Source organism: Pleurodeles waltl, chromosome 10 (assembly GCF_031143425.1).
Source record: "Pleurodeles waltl isolate 20211129_DDA chromosome 10, aPleWal1.hap1.20221129, whole genome shotgun sequence".
Classification (NCBI taxonomy): Eukaryota; Metazoa; Chordata; class Amphibia; order Caudata; family Salamandridae; genus Pleurodeles; species Pleurodeles waltl.
Window position 1 is genome coordinate 475,911,524 of NC_090449.1, and position 16,468 is coordinate 475,927,991.

Consider the following 16,468-nt stretch of genomic DNA (forward strand, 5'->3'; position numbering starts at 1 on the left):
TTTGGCGGTCTTCTCCGCCAGCCTTTTGGCAGTACGACTGCCACTGCCAAACTCAGTAATTTATCAATTAGTTCAGTGCCTTTAAAACTGAAAGCCCCAAAAAAGTTTATCCCAGAAAATAAACTTTTACTACAGACTAAAAAGACAAACATGCAGCCTTTTAAATCAAAAATGCGTTGTACTAAGTGTATTCATAAAAATCCCCTGTCCGTTAGAACTGGCAAGTTATTATAAAAAAAAATTGACGTAATTTTAATAGCTATAGTGTTGCTTTTAGCCTTTAGCCAACCTTTATCTATGTCAAAGCTTTTAGCAGATACACCTTTTTGGCACAAAAAGGCTCTAGGATGGAGTAACATGTGGCGTGGGAAAGAATTTGCCTATTTGAGCGACTGCATTAGCATCTGTTAAGATTGTTATTGGTACTACATGCTGCATTTGAGATATTGGGAAACACAAAGCAGTGAGTCAAGTACCATAAGCTACAGGTTGTTACACCGCCCACCAACACAAACCCAGCTCCCCTAAAGTCAATGAAAATTAAATGTTAACATCTGTGTGCCAATGCCAAGTGTTCAAATTGTGCTGCAACATGGCATCAACATTTTGTGAATGTGAGAAATCACATATTGTGTCTCAGAGACAAAAGCTCACAAGTGAAACAAAGACCTAGAGTACTGGAGTGTGCTCCAAGCATACAGCAACATAGTATTGGTCTCTCGTGATTTGGATCAAACCATATAGGGGGTCATTCTGACCCTGGCGGCTGGTGACCGCCAGGGTCACCGACCACGGGAGCACCGCCAACAGGCTGGCGGTGCTCCCGAGGGCATTCTGACCGCGGCGGTTCAGCCGCGGTCAGAAAGGGTAAACCGGCGGTCTCCCGCCGGTTTACCGCTGCCCCATTGAATCCTCCATGGCGGCGGAGCGGGGATTCAGACACCCCCTACCGCCATCCTGTTCATGGCGGGAAACCCACCATGAACAGGATGGCGGTAGGGGGTGCCGCGGGGCCCCTGGGGGCCCCTGCAGTGCCCATGCCAATGGCATGGGCACTGCAGGGGCCCCCGCAAAGTATTTCAGTGTCTGCTTTGCAGACACTGAAATACGCGACGGGTGCAACTGCACCCGTCGCACCCCTGCAACTATGCCGGCTCAATTCTGAGCCGGCGTCCTCGTTGCAGGGGCATTTCTGCTGGGCCGGCGGGCGCCCTTTCGGAGAGCGCCCGCCGGCCCAGAGGAAATGTTTAAATGGCCGCCGCGGTCTTTTGACCGCGGTGCGGTCATTTCACGGCGGTACCTTGGCGGACGGCCTCCGCCGTCCGCCAAGGTTAAAATCACCCCCATAATCTCTCCACACTGAAACAAAAATGTAAATTTACAATCTAAGCTTTGGAGCGCTGAAGTGAAAGTGAGCTCACTGAACAAAAACACACAGTGCGTTTGCGAATGCCGTGTGCTAAAGTGAGTGTTCTCACCCACGTACAAAATGCCAATATCTACGCACAAATGCAATGTGATTAAAGCATTGAGCAATATGGTCCCAGCATCTTTTAATTATAAGCAAGTCATATAATCTTACCATGCCTAAAAATAAATAGCAAACATGACCTTCAGGACTTTAACCTTTGTGTTTGTACTTTGTACTAATTCAAAAATGTGGAAAATTAAAAAGAGTTGGGAGCAGCATGTAAGAGGCTGGCCTAGTTTGTAGTGGGTACCACAGGTGCTTACACCTTAACCGAAGTCCAGTTATCCCTTATTAGTGAAATGTAGTCAGTGTCTAGAAGCCAGGCTGTCTAGAGGTAGCTGTAAGCAGAGCAGCCATGGCTGAACTAGGAGACATGCAAATCTCTTCCAATACCACTGTAGTCACACAGTACTTACACACAAGAAAGACATCACTCAGTGTTACCAAAAATAAAGGTACTTTATTTTAGTGACACAAGGCACTAGTAACCAAAAGCAGGTAAGTAAACAGTCATAAAATAGTAAAAATAGTGCACAGCACCATAGATTACAATGGGCCTGGGGGAACACAACCCCTATACTAAAATAGTGGAATGCGAATGTTGGTTTCCCACCTAGGCAAGTGTAGTGTGTAGAGGGACGCTGGGAGTGTAAGAAAACACCAAAGGTAAGTAAAGTACCCCAACCCAGAGCCCAGGAAAACAGGAGTAAAGTACAGCAAATTTCCTCAGAACACACTACAAGTCATGATGAAGAATTATGCAAAAGCCAAGCAAGACTGCAAGCAACCAAAGATGGATTCCTGGACCTGAAGACCTGCGGAGAGAGGAGACCAAGACCAAGAGCTGCTGAAGAGTCCAGGAAGAACAGGAGCCCCTGCTAACCCGGATGAAGGTGCAAATGTGGAACCTCCGGTTGGAAGAAAAAGTCATAGATGCACCAAAGAAGACAGCTGCGGGTTCCTGATTGGTGCAAGAGATGTCCTATGTCGAGGAGATGAATGCAGGCTGGTTTTCATCGTTGGATTCTGCCAACAAGCCTTGGCTGATGCAAGAGACGCTTTGGTGGGAAAAGGCGCTACCTGGGCCCAGGAGGGATCTGGGGGTCTCAACTCAGACTGAGGAGACATAGTGGGCTCTCAGCAGTTTAGAGAGCCCTCAGAAGAACAGGCAGCACCCCACAGGAGTCCCAGGGCACGGGGACAAAGGAGTTGCAAATCACGGTCATCACAGCACTAACAAAGGGATCCCACGCCACCGGAGAACAACTCAGGTAGCTGAGCATCGTGGGTTAGAGTACTGGGGAGCTGGGAGAGGCTGTGCACGAAGGATTCCTTGTAGAAGCCGCACAGAAGCCCTGGTAGATGCAAAAAACGTGGTGCACAGGGGAACTGTCTGGCACGGGGAGGCAAGCTCTTACCTTCACCAAATTTGGTCAGTTGGACCTTTGGATAGTCAGGGTCACCTTGGTCCACCACCTGAGTTCCAGGACCCACGCTCATTGTCAGGAGAGGGGACCCAGAGTACAGGTCATCGCTGCAGAGAGGTGCCTGCTGAAGCAGGGAAGTGACTACATCACTCCACAGGAGATTTCTTCGGTCCTTTTGGTGCAGGATAAAGACAGGCAGTCCTCGGAGTGTGCACGACCTGGAAACTGTTGCAGTTGCTGGGAGGAGCTTGAGTTGCAGAGTTGCAGTAGCCATCTTGGATACTTTGTTGCATTTGTAGAGTTCCAGGAGCAGTTCTGCAGTTGATCCGATGGTAGAAGGTGAAGCAGAGGTTGTAGAGGAGTCCTGCTGGAGACTTGCAAACCGAATCTGAGGAAACACCCAGAGGAGAGACCCTAAATAGCCTTTACAAGGGGATTGGTCACCTAACCAGGTAAGCACCTATCGGGAGGGGTCTCTGACGTAACCTGCTGGCACGGCCACTCAGATGCTCCCAGAGTTCCCTGACCATCCTGAAAACAAGATGGCAGAACCTCGGGACACTCTCGAGGAGCTCTGGGCACCACGCCTGGGGTGGTGATGGACAGGGGAGTGGTCACTCCCTTTTCCTTTGTCCAGTTTCCTGCCAGGGCAGGGACTGGGGGTCCCTGAACGGGTGTAGACTGGATTACACAAGGAGGGCACCATCTGTGCCCTTTAAAGCATTTCCAGAGGCTCTGGGAGGATACCCCTCTCATGCCTGTAACACCTATTTCCAAAGGGAGAGGGTGTAACACACCTCTCCTAAAGGAAATGTACTGTTCTAGCTTCCTGGGATTGAGCTGCTCAAGGCCCAGAAGGGCATAAGCACCATACACACACCACACCCACACACCACTATAAAACACATACCCACAGTACCCACAACCCTTTACGACTACAAACCATTGCCAACAGAGAGAGACAGAAAGAGCACTCACTCAACCAGAGCCACATACCACCAACACCTGTACACCACCCACGCACCATATATCACACACCCCAATTCATCACTCTACACACCCTCACCCACACAACTCACACTACACCCATGGCATCATACACACACACCACACCCCCACACCCACACACCCACACCACTATAAAACACACACCCACAGTACCTCCAGTCCTTTATGACTACAAACCATTGCCAACAGAGAGAGACAGCATGAGCACTCACACAACCAGAGCCACATACCATCATCGCCTATACACCACCCACGCACCTTACATCACACACCCCAACACATCACCCTACACACCCTCACCCACACCACTCACACTACACCCATGGCACCACAAAGACACCCCAGATTCTCTGAGGAGGAGCTAAGGGTCATGGTGGAGGAAATAATCCGGGTAGAGCCACAGCTATTTGGATCATTGGTGCAGCAGATATCCATTGCTAGGAAGATGGAGCTATGGTGGAGGATCGTGGACAGGGTCAACGCTGTGGACAGCACCCCAGAACAGGGATGACATTAGGAAGAGGTGGAATGACCTACTTTGGAACGTACGTTCCATTGCAGCAAGAATTTGACTAGCTGTACAGAGGACTGGCGGTGTACCCCCACCTCTTACCCCACAACTAACAACATGGGAGGAACAAGTACTGGCAATACTGCATCCTGAGTGCCTGGCAGGAGGACTGGACTCTGGTAAGTCAACTCTCTATTACTATCACCCCCTACCTGCATGCCATCACATACCCGACCTCACCCTCACTCCCATCACTCCACCACCTCCCACACACCCCACCATCACAACCAACTCATCCCAATGCCAAGCCCAGCATGCACCACCAATGCATGGAGACCACACACAGCCCTGCATGGACACCTATCACTAAAGCATGCACACTAGAGAATCACCTAGCCCACCAAACTCACACAAGGAAAAGCTGCCAGGGCAATAACCACCAAAGAGGGCAATCAACCCATTCTCAATATGTCACACACAGAAATAATAACACTGCATATACATCCCCACAGGTATCCCAGCCAATTTCACCAGAGAAGAGTTGCCAGCAACATCCAGTCCTCCCACAGAAGAGGCCCATAGCGATGACAGCGACTCTGCTTGCCTGGATCTGGATGACCAACCTGGCCCATCACAGACCTCCGGACAGTCGGTTACCCAGGCACAGTCCCACACCACCACAGAGCCTCCCCTCCAGGAAACACCACCACAGCACCCACCCAGCGTGCCCATACCTCTGTCCCCAGGACTCGTCAATCAGCAGTGTGTCTACCACTACAATGACCCCAGGGCACACCACAAACCCAAGACAATCAGGGACCTGGGGTTAGTGGCAGTGGGCACACGGTTCAGGGGACAGAGACACAGGACAACAGGGAAGCTGGGAGGACTGCTGTGCACCAGGGGGAGGACAGGCCCAAACCGACTCTCCAGAAGGCACTCACTGAGATCCTGGGAGCATACCAACATTCCCAGGATACGCAGGGCCAGATCCTGGACAATGTGCAGGAGAACAGGCGGCTGCAGGAGGGACAGTACCAGGGGATCAGGGAGGACTTGCATGCCATTAATACTACCCTGGTCTCCAATGCAGGGGTGCTGGCAGACATGGCCAACATTATGAGGGAGACAGCCTCATGACAGCGGGCCCCTGCCACTAGCCAGACATTTGAACAACCTTTCACCTCCACTGCCACTAGTGGACAGGAGGTCCCGCCACAGGACCAACAGGCCACAAGCACCCCTCCCCCTGCAGAAGGAGAACAACCCTGCAAACATTCCCTGTGATTGAGGCAGAAGCCAGAGACAATTGCCAAGACCCCCGCCAGGAACTAATACTCTCCTGACAGTCACCCTTGTGCCCCACTCTGTCACCCTGTCCACCTTGAACTGCCATTGCTCCCCTTCCTATGCCCCCTTGGACAATGCACCTGTGCTGAAGGAATCCAGAATTAAGGGGTCCCTGGAAAAATAAAAAGAGAGCCAGGGAATGAAATATATTCTTGCTAAGAAATGCCTCTCTTTTATTATCATGTACAACAAAACTCTACATATCTGAAAAAACATAAATGTTTTCAATAGAAAAACATTTTTTTTATTATTGTTATTGATAATAATAAAATAGATAAAAAACTTATATAAACTCAACATAAGACATGAAAAGAACCACTAAACAAGAACATCACATAAAGACTTTTTTTTGCCTGAAACGTCAAATGAAGCACACACCTGTCTGATACCAAAGGTCTACATAGATCTACATGTAATGCAATACTAATAAAATTAGGCAAACTGTCCCAAGGCAGCCTAATAGGAAGAAAATCTTCAATTGATTGCATTTTGCCACGGGATTTCCACATTTAAACCTTTTTTATATGTGTCTAGAAAGAAAATCCAGAGGACTTCGCGCTTTTTCCTTTTTTTCTCGATATCTTCTGTATCCCTAGATACAATTTTTTCCAAAATTGTTCATTTGATGTCTTCTTCTTTATGTTCGTACTCCAGCCAGTGTGAAACCAAGAGAGAATTCTGTTTTTGAGTCCTACATGCTGAGCTATGTTCATAGTACCTAAATCTGAACTCCCTCGCTGTTTCGCCCACATAGCCCAAGTTACACAGGCACAGGATCAGGTATACTACATTTTTAGTTCTGCAATTTGACATATTTCTTAAATGGATATTCTTGTTGTTATACATAATAGTATTAGATACTATAGCTCCCTTACATGCTCCACAAGTACCACATTTGTGGTTGCCCTTAACAGGTTCTAAACCACAAATGGATCTTTGTACCGGTTCAAATTGCCTTCTCATAGCTGATTTGACCAGAATATTTCTCTTGAAGGCAAAAAGTGGTTTTTCGAGTGGTTCTAGGTACTGTTCTGACATTAAGAATATGCCACCGAGAATAAATGATTTTCCTAATTTTATCATTAATATTATTTGAGTGGCGAATGGAGCAAACCAATCTGTCATTGGCTTTCTTTTGATTTTTTTGAAACATTGCCTGGCGATCATATTACTTAGCTCTTTTGAGGGAGTCTCTGATTAGTTTAGGGGGATATCCTTTAAGCAGAAATGTTTTAGCTAGAATGTTTGCGTGCTCAATATAGTCAATCATTCGTGTACAGTTTCTTCTTACTCGCAAGAACTGACTGAATGGAATATTCTGTTTTTGACTAGCAGGATGATAACTTTCAAAGTGCAGTAATGTATTTCTGGCTGTGGGTTTGACATAAAGTGACATTGAAAGAACTCCCTCTCTGTGAGTAATGCATATGTCCAAGAATTCTACCTGGTTACGATCATATTTCATAGTAAATTGTAAATTAGTGTCACATAAATTTAACCAGGCAAAAAAACTCCTTAAGTTGTTCTAATTCACCCTTCCAGACAAAAAATACGTCGTCAATATATCTTGACCATCGTGTAATATTCTCATAGAAAGGGGCAACTTCATTGTAGATTAAATTTTCTTCAAATAATCCCACATACAGGCTTGCTACACTTGGTGCACATTCTGCACCCATGCTTACTCCTTTTATTTGATGGAAAATACTGGAGTTAAACTCAAAAAAATTATTGTAGATCACTGCCCGAAGACAGTCCTCAATAAATTCTTTGAGAGGTTTAGATTGCATGTTTTGTAGACTTTGTTTCACACATTCTATAGCTTGCTCTTGTTGGATGTTACTGTATAGTGCCTCTAAATCCATTGTGACTAAAAATTCAGTGTCAGGATTAAATTGTCTCCCTTCTATTTTCGAAATGATGTGACTTGTATCCCTCACATAGGAAGGAAGTTCCATGACCAATGGTTTAAAAAAATTATCCACATATTTTGACAGAGGTTCGATTGCTGAACCAATCATAGAAACAGTAGGTCTCATAGGAGGATTTGTGATATCCTTATGAATTTTAGGAAGACCATGAATAACCGGAAGTCGAGTATTTTTGGGAGTAAGAAAGTTGAATTATTTCTTACAGATAACCTCTTGTTGTAAAGCTCTAAGGTTTCTTTCCATAATCATGTTTTTAATTCGTATTTCAGGATTACAAGATACCTTTTTATAAAATTATTTACATTGGAGCATATTAGACATTTTTTCAATATAATGATCTGTATCAAAAATTGTAATTCCACCTCCCTTATCACAGGGTTTGATGATAATCTGTCTATTGTCTTGTAATCTTTTCAGAGCTAATTTCTCATCCTTCTCTAGGTTATAATGTGGCTTCGGAATAAATCTCAGTATGTGAGTCAATTTATTTAGCACTGCTTTTTCAAAAATGTGTACTTCTGGGCCCAAAGGTTCTATCTCTGGTGTAAATTGTGATACTGGTCGTAGGCCTGATAGGTTCTCATCTATTCTGGAAGGTCTTGTTTCAAAAATATTTTAAGGCGTATTCTTCTAAAAAAAGCATGTATATCTGTCAACAATTCAAATTTGTTAACATACGGGCATGGGACAAAGGAAAGTCCTCCAGTAAGGACTTTTTTTGTGGAGATATCAAGAGTTTCTGCACTTAAGTTGAATATTGGGAAGTTCTCTAATCCCCCCAGTATTGATTTCATCTGGTTTGTAGAAACTGAGCTGGTTGTTCTGAACGTACAAATCTGTTTCCCCAATTGAAACGGGGTCTCGCTCTATAGTTGTTTCTCCTGTTTCCCACAAAACGGGTATTTGGGTAGGATTGATCACCACGATTGTGTCTATTCTCATAGGTGTCAAATTGGTTTGAGCTGCCTTCTCCTTCTGAGTCTGAAGTGTTGGAAAAAGTAACAATCTTCTTAGATGTCCAATCTCATTTTTCTTGAAATGTCTGAGTGGATTGTTTGAAATAGTTTTCTGATAGATAGGGATACATTATTTCTATGGTAAAATACTGAATATCCTTCCTTAATTTTTCTGTTTTTCTCTTTATTAAATATTAATTGAATGAATCAAACTCAATAGTTATTTCTTCCAATTGTTTCTTAGCGTCTTCTAAGGCATTGGTTTGTTTTAACTTCTCTTCTAATTCTTCAATTTCTTTGCACAAAAGGGACACTATTTCACACGCAGTCTCAATGATTAACAACATCCAATCTCTTGAACATCTGTTGGAAATAAGTGACCATTTTTCCAAGAAGGCTCTAATTTCTACAAATAAGCCTGGTATATTCCTTACTCTAAGACCATTTGGAATTACTCCTGCTTTTAAATACTCTAACATAAACTCAGCATGAGCTTCAGTTCTGCTAGTTTTTTTCTTAAATTCAAGTAATTTAATCCAATCATTTTTTAGATTATTAACAAGGCTAAACCCCTGATCTGAGTTTTGAGTAGGTCCCACAATTCTAGCAAAGTCAGCTTCAGAAAAGCCAAAGGACTTAATGCTCTCCATAGGCACACTCACTACAAGGATAAACTCTGAAATCAAACAATCAACCACCACCAAACTAATAATAGTGTTATTCCCAACAAAGCAATAGACACCAGTGTGTAAACAAGCTGAAAGACACCCCCATATACATTACAGTTGGATATACCCCTACAGCAAACTGCTGTTACTCAAGGAAACGAGAAATAAGGGGTCCCTGGAACAATAAAAAGAGAGAGCCAGGGAATGAAATATATTCTTACTAAGAAATGCCTCTCTTTTATTATAATGTACAAAAAAACTCTACATATCTGAAAAAACACAATTTTTTTCAATATAATTTTTTTATTTTATTATTGTTATTGATAATAATAAAATAGAAAAAAACTTATATAAACTCAACATAAGACATGAAAAGAACCACAAAACAAGGACATCACATAAAGACTCAAGACAATTCACATAAGACAACAGATACAACAACTTCAAACCCTAACATAATATTTACATACTACATCAATATACAGTACTTGCAAAATCATATTCAATTCAAAATAATAAGACTTCCTTCATCCGTAATATCAATTTGCTCTACTTTTTGGAGTCGTTAGCTTGTCATAAAATCATTGAAGTCCATTAACGCCATTTTCTTCTATAAATCTCAATGAAATTAAGGTATAATTTCCTATATCAACTGTGATAGTGATGGCCACGTAGTTCAGAAGTGATTTGCTATACCAGCCTTGGTATTACTCGCCGTCTTTTATCACGAAATACTTCCATACGTTCCAATAGGATTTAGGTATAGTTTCCTATGCCAGCTGTGAACGTGATAGCCGCGTAATTTAGACGTAGTTTGCTAAGCCAGCCTTGATATTACTCGCCGACGCGCGTTTCGGTGGATTCCACAAAGTATTGATATTTTAAACCACCTTCTTCAGGGCTGCACTCAAAAATGCATCAATAGGTTGGAATAATCTCTACAAGGAATAAAATTAGCACAATCAAACGATATATAACCTAAATAGTTTTATTATGCATGTCTTACCCATAATTTCAATAGATTCATGCCACCAAGTGGTCAAAACTGCAATGTTCTGGAGGTGCCTCCCAATGAGTAGAAAGCAAATAGAACCCTTCACCTAGAGAGTTGCTGAAAACATAAATTAAAACAGAGCCACACCAAACCTCAACTACACCTTAACAAGATCAGCCCAAAAATGCCTAGCCTAGCTAAGTCACTAACCAATACTTATCTGTTGTAAGTAAAAAGGAGGTTCTACTAATTCAATTGGGCACATTTTTGGGCTGATCTTGTTTAATTTAATATCCAGCCTCCTCCTCCTGCAATAAAGGCACATGGCGTCTCAAGGCAAGGTTGTGCAACATGCAGCATGCCACGATTATCTGGCAGACCTTCTTGGGTGAGTAGCACAGGGATCCACCTGTTAGATGGAGGCACCGAAACCTGGCCTTCAGGAGACCGAAGGTACATTCTATTATCCTTCTTGTTCGTCCATGTGCCTCATTGTAACGTTCTCCTGCCCTTGTCCTGGGATTCCTCACAGGGGTCAGTAGCCATGAGAGGTTGGGATAACCAGAGTCACCTGCAAATATCGAGGGACAACTGTTAGCCACATACTAGGCCATATGGCCCACACCATAACCATAAACCAACATCCACTGGGTGGGAACCAGGGCTCTCCTATTAGCTACACCCTGTGCCTCTGGATTTGGGCTATCACATTTGGGATGCTGCTATTTCTCAGGATTAAAGCATCATGCACCGAGCCTGGATACTTAGCATTGACATGGGAGATGTACTGGTCCACCAAACACACCATCTGCACATTAATCGAGTGAAAACTATTTCTGAAGACCTGTTCATTTTGCCAGGGGGACAAATGCAATATGTGTGCCATCAATCGCCCCAATGATGGGGATATGTCCTATTGTATAGAAGTCAGCTTTCACTGTGGCCAAATCCTCCAGTTGGGCACACAGCTCCGTTATTGTGGCCCTGTCAAGTCTGTAGGTAAGGATAATGTGCCATCTAGTTCATTAGTTCATTTTTTGGACTTACTGATCACAATTGAACAGGGGAAATTATTAACCTGTACTTACCAAGAACCTACAGATCGCAACAGCCTGCTAATGTACGAGAGTCATCATCCTAAATCCCTCTGTGACAACTTACCATTTGGCCAATTCTTGCGACTACGACGAAACTGTTCCTCAATACAGGAATACAATACCCAAGCAGATGATCTTCAAACAAAACTCCTTGAACGACATTATCCCCAACACGTCATCAACCGAGCTCGTAAGAGAGCAAGGAACAATAATCGTGACTCTCTACTTCAAACTAATACTAGAGTCACGAATAGACGGTTGACTTGTGTGTCTACTTTCACCCCACTATCTAACCAGATAAAAAAACTGATTAATCAAAGGTGGCCTATCCTCAACAGTGGGGGCAATACCATTCCTAGGCCCTATTTGCATTTAAACGATCTAAAAATATTAAAGATCTGATAGTCCATACCCGTCCAAAAGACACATTGCGAACACAGACACAAACTACACTCTGGAACCTTCCACCTGTAACTGGACATTATCCCTGTGGACACTGTAATGTCTGTCAATTGACTAGCCCCAACAAAACTTTAGATTTGGCACCTATAGGCCAATGGCACCTGACAAAACACACGAATTGCAACACTAAAAACTGCATTTACATGATTACGTGTCCATGCGGGCTACGTTATGTGGGCATGACTTCTAGACCAGTTAAAATACGAATTAACGAGCATAGGAGCAACATCAGGTGTGGACGCATTACAACAAAATTATGCGCACACTTCCTAGATGCCCCCCACAGTACCGATGATTTAAGTTGGGTCGTACTTGACGCCCCTAGAATCACTACTGACTCTCCACACTCCTTGTTCAGACTGGAACAACGGTGGGTTTTGAAGCTTCATACTGATACAGATGGGTTGAATGATGCCATTCCCTGGACTACATTGTCTGCCTAATCAACCCCTTTTAAGGATTTACCACCGAGTATTCAGTATCTTCAATCTATATTTGTTCTGTTTTTCACTTTTTATTTCCATCCTAATTGGACTGACTGTGAAAGACTATGGTTTTAGGGAGCCCCATTTTATGTATTACTCTGTGGCCCATACCTTTCTTTTGTCTACTAGGGTGGTTATTTCCGGCTTCCCACTCCAAACAACTCATTGTATTAACTGACATAACTTACTATCCAGTTCCAACCATTCCAAGATGGCCGACGATGTTTTTAGTCCATTGTTGGTTTTGACTACCACCCACAAGGCTATTGGAGTAATGCTCATTCTAGTCTATTATATCTCTGTTCACAAAGATGGCCGCCGTAATTTTGCTTGAGTCCTTCTTTTATTTCTGAGACCTGTTCCCAGAGTGTAGTCCTTCTACATTTTTGACCACCCTCTCCCATTTTTGCCGGGAAAACTTTTCTTTAAAAGACTCGCACCGAGTCGGGAAGTTGTCTTTTCGGGAGAGCACGTCAGGGTAGGTTCCCCTGCAGACTGCCGTCATCCACAAAGTAAGTGACCTCGCGTTTGTGTGTTTATCACTTTTTTCGGTTACTTATTTACTCTGGGGACGTATATTGAGCTCAACTAATGACATCTCTCAAAGTATTAACAGACTTAGGTCGGGGTAATCCCTTAATATTCTATGGATAACCACGCTTTGCCAGTGTGTTTTTGCCTTTGTAAATCACCACGCAGACTATTACACTCTGCTACAGTACTCACCAAGCCTTTTTAGAAATATTTTCTGTTGTAAAACTGTTTTATTCCTCCCAGTTTTCCTTCAACAAATGTCATAAATGCTAGTGACGAGTCTGTGTATGAATTTCCAAGTGACATGGACTAATAATGTCTCCCTTGAGCCACTGGGCTGACGAGCTCTGGAGCAGGCACTGCATGCCAGTGAAGAGGTATTGAAACCGGATGATTAATGGCAGCATTTCCAGCACCCCGTAAATTTGTTCTCTGCTGAAGAAGGGACTAACCCAGAAACACATGTGTCCAGAGATGCACAGCAAAGGCTGCACCTACTTAGAGGTGAAATATTTAAAAGTAATTGAGTTCGTTTTTTGAGGAAACTACATTTATCATGATGCAACGGGGCAGATTATTTGCTGGGATGTTAGGCAGGTGCGCTCCTAACTGTTTGGACTAATAATGTGCTTGATGTTCATAATCAATTTAACCAACCGACCTCTAGTAGTGAATGTGACTGTTTTGGTTCTGATTGATTACACTGCATTCATGGTGTCTGCTTTACCACTTTATTAGTAGTGACCGCTTTCGGCATGCTACTTCCCAAGGGGCCCCCCATGTACCAAGGGATGGTAAGCATATTGTCTTATTATGTTTTTACACAACTGGTTACTACACACTGTTGTGTCACGGGTGTCCTTCCTTATTTTTCCGTGTGTTTTGATCAAAATGATTTGTTTGTATTTTTCTAGGGCGACCATTGGAGGTTTCTGACAATTAGTGAACTTCAATGTAAGTGACTATGGCCCTCATTCTGACCTTGGCGGTCTTTTCGCAAGACCGCCGAGTTACCGCCGCGGTAAAGACCGCCGACCGCGGCGGTATGCCGCTGCGCGTATTCCGACCGCTGGGAGCGTTCCGCCGGAATACCGCCAGCAGCCACACTGGCGGTCGGCGGGAAAGTGGAGACTGGTCAACCTCCACCGCCACGCCAGCAGAACACCGCCCCCAGAATTACGACCCACATTTCTGTGTGGCGGTCTTCTGTTGGCGGTCTTCTGTTGGCGGTCACGTCCCTATGGCTCCCGTCGCCTCCCGGAGGACCAACGCACAAGGTAAGTTGATCGTCCGTGAGGGGAGGGGGTGGGGGGGTGTTGTGTGATGTGTGCGTGCATGGGGGTGTGCGTGTGAGTGTGTAGAGGGGGTGTGTGAGTGCGTGCATGCGGGCGGGGATTGCTGCTGTGCCCATGGGCAATGTGTGTAGTTCGGCGGGTGCGCATGTCGGCATGTATGTGTGCGGGTATGTGTCCCCGTTGTGTATGTGTGTGTAGGGGGTGTGTATATGTGCATGTTGGGGGTGTGTGCATGTCGGGGTGCGTGTATGTGCATGTCGGGGTGGGGGTGGGGAGGGGGTTCGTACCACCTCTGGGGGGTGGCAGGGGGGTGGAGGGTGTGGGGGGAGGACTCGGGGGGCAGTGGGGGGTGGGGGAGACCCCTATCAGTGCCAGGGAAGGAATTCCCTGGCCCCGATAGTGCCTACCGCCATGGTTCGCATGGCGGTTCCCGAACGCAAGAAACCGCGGCGGTAAGCAGGGTCATGATAGCGTTGGCGGTCTTGGGTCGACCGCCGGACCGGAGTGCGCAGACTCCAGCCCGTCGGTCATGACCGCCGTGGCTGTCGGAGTGGGGAAGTGGCGGTCGGTCGCGGCGGGGACCGCCGTGGTCAGAATGCCATTTTTAATACCGCCGGTCTGTTCGCGGTCCGACCGCCGCCTCTCCGCCGACCGCCAAGGTCAGAATGAGGGCCTATATGATTTGTTTGACATTTTTGCAAACTTTCGGTAATATAGACAGGAGAAGTCTTATTATGTATTGGTCCTGAAGAAGCGTCATAGGATCTTGTTAGACCACTGTACGCGAAACATGTTGACCATGTCCTAGGAGCCCGACGATAATCTCCTTAAGCTCCAGCACCATGCAGGAAGTGGTTGAGCATTATTCCTCATTTTACACTTTCCTTCTGTTTTTAATCTTGGTCCCGGTCTTATTCCATTGATTAATTAAATTGACTCGCTCCTATTAAGACTGGGAACCAATTTTAGCTTTCACTCTCCTGCCAGGATTAGCGCCTGACCGCAACACCAGGTCTTGTAGTGTCCGCTACCATGGCTGCTACCTAAAAGATCTCTGGCAAAGAGCCCCCTTACGGGGAGCCCGTCAGACATTGCAGCGCCGGTCTGACGAGGAGCTACCCGATGATGAAGCATGACATCCTCTCGGATGTGTGAGGGCTCTTTCTCCTCAACTTTAATGTTCCCCTAGCAATTGTGATCTGTGACATAGTTATGATGCATGGTCTACCCCCCACTGAAATAGCGTCTGCCTGTCCTGCATGGAGGGACAGGTAGAAGTAAGGTAATTCCGCTGACGTTGTGCGCCCTTGTGGGAGGTGGTCAGGAACCACCGTGCAACTCCTCATTGGTTATTATTGTGCCCTGTGGGGTACAGTGGCAAATGGTGATGTACGCTGGCGGTGACGGTATGCACCGCCGCGAACGTCACCACCATTTTCTATCTGTTCACTTACTTGCTACCTGACCTTCAACAGGAGAGAACCTACACTGCATGTGCTGCTGTGACCTGTGTCTGGAACCTACCATGGCCCGTGTGACTGGGGAAAGGGCCCCTGCCTTCACCTCAGCAGAGTTGGAGAGACTAGTACATGGGGTCCTATCCCAGTACGGATTGCTGTATGGGCCTTCAGACCAACAGGTGAGTACACTGTGAGCATGATGCCTGGGGCATGAATTCATGGAGTGGTGTGTGTGAAGGCCTGGGCAGCGTGCAGTATGTATGCTGGGGCATGTCTGTGCGTAAGGGGATGGGAGGGCTATGGTGGGCCATGAGTGTAACAGGCAGGATGGTCTAAATAATACCTTTCCCTGTGTATATTTCCTCTGCAGGTCAGCGCCCGTCAAAAGAAGGGTATATGGCATGCCATTGCCAAGGAGGTGCAGACCCTGGGGTCTATGGCATGCGGAGCACCCACTGTCGCAAACGGTGGGAGGGCCTGAGACACTGGGCATGGAATACCACGGAGGCCCAGCTGGGGATGACCCCCCAATGAGGAAGGGGTGCCCGTCGAACCCTGATCCCCTTGATGGCCTGCATACTGGCAGTGGCCTATCCGGAGCTGGATGGGCGCTTGGGGGTATCACAGCAGCAACAAGGGGGTGAGTACAGTGCCCATCATTACTACTTACGTCTGGTGGGGTGGTATCCGGGTGGAGGTTGTGTGTCTGTGGGTGCCCCTAGGCCAGGGCTGACATTGCAGTGTAGGTCCCATGTTGGGCAGGGTTCTGATGTGATATTCCTTCAACCTAGCTAGTAGGCATCCACTACTGGGCAGGGG